This window comes from Suricata suricatta, chromosome 8, assembly GCF_006229205.1.
Source record: "Suricata suricatta isolate VVHF042 chromosome 8, meerkat_22Aug2017_6uvM2_HiC, whole genome shotgun sequence".
Taxonomy (NCBI): Eukaryota; Metazoa; Chordata; class Mammalia; order Carnivora; family Herpestidae; genus Suricata; species Suricata suricatta.
The window spans coordinates 99129621-99135620 of record NC_043707.1 but is presented as its reverse complement, the minus strand read 5'-3'; the positions used below and the strand labels follow the sequence as shown (position 1 = coordinate 99135620).

At 55.5% G+C, this 6000-nt stretch overlaps 1 protein-coding gene across 2 annotated transcripts in view; it reads left to right on the top strand.

Annotated features, from left to right (window-relative positions):
- Positions 1-5469: 5469 nt before the first annotated feature.
- ACOT11 (acyl-CoA thioesterase 11) overlaps positions 5470-6000 on the top strand; it is a 70752-nt gene continuing 70221 nt past the window's right edge. The window contains exon 1 of one of the 2 annotated variants that reach the window (XM_029947784.1): positions 5470-5665. The gene's annotated coding sequence lies outside the window, so the exon portion shown is untranslated. Of the gene's footprint in view, positions 5684-6000 lie in introns of both variants that reach the window. The other variant, XM_029947783.1, reaches the window with a different exon arrangement.

Genomic DNA, 6000 nt, shown 5'->3' with positions numbered 1-6000 from the left:
ATGACCAACAAAGTGTGGTGGGAGGGCACAATTTTTATGACTAAGGCCAGGTCATAAAAGTGCCATGTGTGTCTGCTTTGGTTTCTTGGGAAGTTCGTTGTGATGGATGCTAGGCGCCTTGACTACCCCAAGACGCCATGCTGTGAGGAGGCCCAAACTCACTCACACGGAGAGAGCGGAGAGAGCGTGCAGAGGGGCCCTGGCACTAAATGAAGAGAGGGGTGCTCGGCCGTCCCCCAGCTGCTGGGCCTCTGTCAGCTGTCTCCAGTAGCACGTGGGGTCCCCCGGAGCCAGGACTGCCCAGCTGTGCTCTTCCCACATTTCCCACCCACACAAATCCTGAGGGGAAAGGATGTGATGGTCATTTTAAGCCAGGAAGGTTCGATTTGATTTGTTGATAATCCAAACAGTTTATACTTACTGTATTATCAGTCTTCTCTGGCGGGCTGTAGTTTTTGTTTTCGATTCTATTCCCAGCACTTAGCCTGGAATGTACTGTGCTTTACAGATATTTGTTGTACAAATGAATGAAAGTTAACAGGCCGTGAGCACAGTCCAAAGGGGTGTGGGAGCCCAGGTGAGCCTCCTAACCCAGCCTGGAGGATCCGAGAAGGCTTCCCAGAGGAAGTGATGCTGTTCTGAGTTCCTGGGCAGGGCTGGGCATGCGAGAATATCTGTTCTTCTTCTCTGGGTGCTGCTGGTTTGGTTTGGGCTCACGTGAGGCTTCCTGGCTTGGTGTGTGCCCAAGAGGCCCATCCCTGCGACTGGGTTGGGGCCCTTCCTTCCCTATCCCTGCTCCTGCTCCTTTTTCTCGCTCTCTGGGACTGCAGGTTCTCTCTTGCCTTTTCTGACTCTGGGCCTGGCTGGAGAAAATTAAGTCAATGGGGAGGGAGGAGTTGACAAATAGTCGGTCTGGTAATTGAATTTTTTTTTCCTTCAGCCCTCTCTCCACCCCCCAGAGAGCGGGAGGAATTAGCTCTCTAGACAGTGGTTTTCCCTACCAAGGAGCTCTGGTGTTGCCTCCCCTTCCCAGCTCAGAGCAGCAGGAAGAGAGGGAGGTGGCCAGCTGGAGCTTTCTTAGGATCAGTTGGGGCCAAGCATCCTACAGAGGAGGAAACTGAGGCCCTGGGAGGGGTGGGGTTCTCTGCAGGCACTAAGTGGGCTGGCACCTGAGCGAGGACTAGAAGGGAAGGGCCACCTGGGGGCAGACCTCCCTTGCACTGCCCCAGGAAGGTGGGGGACGGGGCTGGAAAGAGTCTAGTGTGACCCACATCAGGGGCAGCCAGCTGCAGGAAGCCTGGGGTCCCCGGTAACGGGCAGGAGGCGGCCCCTTTCCCACCTCCTCGGCCTGGAGGGGGGGGGGGTGCAGTGGGTAGGGTGGCCAGCCCGTTGCGGTGTAGAGCGCCCTCTAGGGGTGAAGGTAGGGGGCTGCTGGGGGTGGTACTGACCTTGGGCGGAGGGTTTGCAGGACTGAAAATTACCCAGCTACATGCTCTGTGTCTCATCATTCTGAAAAAAACAAAAAACAAAACAACAGGAGGTCTCTGGGCGCTCGCAGAGCTGTGAGAGGTACGGCGGGTATACTGGCTCTTAGCTGGCGCTGAATCAATAGTGTCTTTTATTGCCTCCTTGTAGAGATGAAGACACGGAGGCTCCAGGAGGCCCACATGGCAAGTGGCAGCAGGAGGATTCCTACCCTGGGTGGCCTGGACTTCCAAGCCCTCTCTGCACACAGGCTTCTAGGCTCCGTGGGAGAGGTGGCCGCAGAGGGGGCGGGGCGGCGAGAGCCTGGCCCCCTGGGGCGGGGGTGCAGCCTGGCTCCGCAGGGCAGCGGGGTAGGGGAGCTGGCTGGCGTTCTGGGCTTCCCTGCCCCCCAGCTTCAGCGGGGGGGGGTGGGCGCCTCACGGCCCTGCCTCACGGAGCGGTGGTGGCTGCGGGCTCTGGGAGCGCTTGATTTATGAAGCTAATGTTCTAGCACATTTTCCCCATCCCGTAATGAGCTGTTTCCACCAGGGGGTGTCTGCAGAGCGGCTGTGGGCTTCCGGCCGCTCCAGGAGGGAGGCAGGGCGGCCTGGCAGGTGGTCTGGGGTAGAGAGGGAGGGCGGGGGGGCGGTGTCTGGCCGCCCAGGGAGGGGAGGGGTGAGGTTGGAAAGTCTGGGTTGAAAAATCATCCCCTGGTGGCAGAGGGGGTGCTGTTGAGGAAGCTGGAGGCCGGTCCTGCCCATGCCACTTGGGAGAGAGCCCACATTTTTCCCTGTAGCATCCTGGCCCAGCTTCCCACCAACCCCAGAGGCCTGGGAGGGACCCCTGGCCCTGCATTCTGGCTTGCTTCCTCCTTGCCTCCCTCTTCCACAAACTTCTGTGTATTCCCAGCTCAGCCTACATAATTCCTGCCCACTTGTTATCCACCCAGAGCACGCATTTCTGTGGCCTGATGTGACAGTTCAGTCCTTTGCAGTCAGACAGGTCTAGGTTTAAATCCCAGCCCAGCCGCCTTCTAACTCTGTGACCTGGGGGCAGGGGACAGGGGGAATCCCTGACCTCTCTGGGCCTCAGTTTCCCATTTTAGAATTGGGATAAGAAGATGCATCTTGTGGGGTTATTGTGAGGATCAGTGATAATGCAGGTGGAGTTTGTGCAGGGTGATAGCCCCAGCCTTGACCGCCTGGCCTCCTGACATGGGGACAGAGCAGCTGGGCCGCCTAACTCCAACCTCAGCGTGCCCTTCATGTGCACAGCAGAGGTGCTGAACGGCGTGACCCTGAGATGTGGTTGCACATGCAGCTAGTACCTCTAGCTGGCTCTGCACTTGTCTTCTGACAAGCCTTGGGGTCACTGTCCTGTTCAGAGGCCTGGCTTTCCTAACATGGTGCAGACAGTTCTTGGTATTTGTTTTTAATGTTTATTTATTTTTGAGAGACAGAGACAGAGCATGAGAGGGGGAGGGGCAGATAGAGAGGGAGACAGAATCTGAAGCAGCCTCCAGGCTCTGAGCTGTCCGCACAGAGCCTGATGTGGGGCTTGAACCTACGAACCGCGAGATCATGACTTGAGCCAGTCAGATGCTTAACTGATTGAGCCACCCAGGCACCCCTCTTGGTGTTTGGTTTTTAAGAGACCTACTTCTGTTTTTCCTCATCAGACTTGCATCCCCCCAGAGCCTGGACTCTGTGTCCGATGGGGTGACCGGCTCAGGAGCAAGGCTGTTCCACCCAGTGCTTGTGTTTGTAGTCTCTGTTGGCATTTTTTATTCAGCACGTCCCTGCCACCTGGAAGGTGGGAAATGGAATGACTAGCTTGGGTCTTTTGAGATTGATACTCCCTGCTGAGGTGTGCAAGGCCCACTGAGCTGCCCCAGGCAGCCTGGTTGAGCCACTTGCCCAGGCACCTCGTACATAAGTGACAGAGCAAGGGACTGAAACCCAGTGCTTAGGACTCCCAAACCAGTGCTCCTTCCTCTTCTCACTGGAGGTTGCTGAGGGAGCCTTCTGGTCTTCAGCAAGTTCTCAGGATGAAGGTGAGTGTCCTCAGCTTCCTTCTTATGGCAGGTTCACCAGCCTTGGGCTCTGAGTAAATAGGGAATTTTGTGGATCCTTTTTAGGAAGGGCTGGGTTTGGAGGAAGAGAGGGTCGGAGGGGCCTGTTGTCTCGGTTCTTGTTTCTTCCTGAATTCAGAACCTCCATGAATCCCCCCCAAGAGAACCGAGCTGCCCAAACACAGGAAGGACAAGTGGGATGGTCAGAGTTAAAGGAGATGGACGCCACCATGTCTATTCATGCTTTATAGCGAAGAACTGAACAGAAACCATGTTAGCTGTTCAGCTCTCCCACGCCCCTGCTCGGCTCCCTGTCCTGGGGCTCCCCAGTCCTGCCCTCCCCACACACTGCTCCCCAGCTTGGTGGCACCCCCGCCCCCCGCCACCTCACTGTGCCAGCCTTTGCACGTGCTGTCCTCTCCTTGATGGCTTCCCTCCTCAGGGTTGGTGTCTTCGGCAATCTAGTCCTCTCCATCACCTCTCAGAGAGGCCTTCCCCGACTGCCTTCTCCAGAGAAGACTTCTGGCCACCTGCATCATCTTCCCGGGTTTTGTTGTCTTGGGGTCATTATCTGTAAGGACCTTGTTGGCTGCCTGTTCCCCTCTAGAACGGGAGCTCTGTGAGAGCAGGGACTCTGGCTGCCTTGTCCCCAGAATACCCCCTGAGAACGCAGTGGCAAATAGTCCACTTTAAGTTCTGTCCTTCTCAAATTCACCTGTGCCCCTGCTCCTTGCACACTAACTTTATCTCAGGGCTCCAGGGTCTTTATGTCAATAGTGGCCACTTTTCTCACGATTGCAAACCCTTGGTGTTTGCTGTTAACAGTCACTAGGAAGTGCTTTCTGTATATTAACTTACTGAGCCCTCACAATAACCCCTTGAGGTAGCTACCGTTATCACCAGCACGCCCATTTTACAGATCAGGAAACCAAGGCCAGAGGCAACTGGTCCCGTCTTACATAGAAAGTGGCAGAGCCGGGGTTGGAATCCAGATGGCAGTTTTCTGGAATCCCTACCCCACAATGCTTCTAGAAGCAGCAAGATGTTCTCACCTGCCCCTCAGAGCGCAGCCTCCCCACACCTGTGCAAATGTGGACAAGCTCTTGGAATTTGCACCCCCCCAAGTCCCTATTGAACCCCAAGTGATTTTTCATAGAATTTCTTTAGAATACATATTATGTTTGCTCCCAACTATATATGTTTGGATGAGCAAAATAGCCTCCATCTTCTACACATTTAACAGAAAACAGAGTAAGAAAGGACAGTGTTTGAAGGAGACAGCCTCTCCTGGAACCCACTGGAACTTTATCTGGAATCTTTTGTCTCTCCGTGCCGCTCTCCTTTCCCTTCTTCACGCTCCCTCTTCATGTGTCCTGGTCCCCATAACCTCCCCTTGGTTCCTGAATCCTTAATATACACCTCAGTTGCTCATCCGGGAAGCCCAGTTCCCATGGGAAGAGAGAGCATCTAATGGGCTGAGCTTAGATCCCGTAGGTCTAGCTGAAGCCCAATCACCCGTGACCAGGGAGAGGGTGTGAGGTGCAAACATGGCTCCTACGGCCTTGGCCCTAGTCTTCAAAGGAGGGTGGCAGTGAGCTGTGAGGCCAGCACTGAAGGTGTCCGCTGGCGTCATGGAGAACCTCGAATGCCACACTAGGGAAGTTACCCTTCAGGTGATGAGGCTTTCCGCCGAGGAGTGGCCGCTTTGAAGGCTGGCCCTAGCTGCAGGAGGGCAGAGGTGAGCTGCACGGAGACCCGTGAGGGGGGCACTCCTGCTGGGTCAGGTGGTGAAGGGCCTGGATGGGGGCACCGGATCCACTGAAGAGGAGGTAACAGCACCCACGGCCTTCTTCTCTGGGCTCGTTACTTCCTCTTTCCTGGGCCAGCTTTCGGAGTCACTCATTGGCTATGAGTGCTTACTGCATGCAGACCTGAGTGCTGAGGCCCTGCCCAGAGAAGCTCACCGCTGTGGGAGAGGCAGGCATGGACACAGGCCTCACTGGGGAATTGAAGTGTGAGAAAGGGGCCAGATGAAGTGCTCCAGGATATCCTAGAGGCCAACATTACATGCGTGGCGCATGTGAGGCAGGAGAGAAGATCTGAGTCACGCCCCCGACACCCCCTTCCGCTGTAAGTCTGGAAGAACAGGTAGGGACTGAATGCATGGAGCTGTGGGTGAAGGGCTCTCTGTGGGGGCAAAGGCGTGAGTCAGGGAAAGCATGTGGGCGTGGCTGGGCCTGTGGGCAGCTCTATCAGCAGGGGGTGCGGAGTTAAGTAATGGGAGATACAGCTAGAGGAAGGCAGGACACTTCCTCTCTTGGCATTCCTTCATGGGACGTTTAAAATGCCAAGCTGGGGTATTTAAATTTATGCTGTAGCAGTAGGGAGCCATTGACTGTCTGTGAGCAGATAGTGATGTGGTCAGTGTTTCCCTTCAGGATTCTGACAGCATGGGTTCTAGTTAT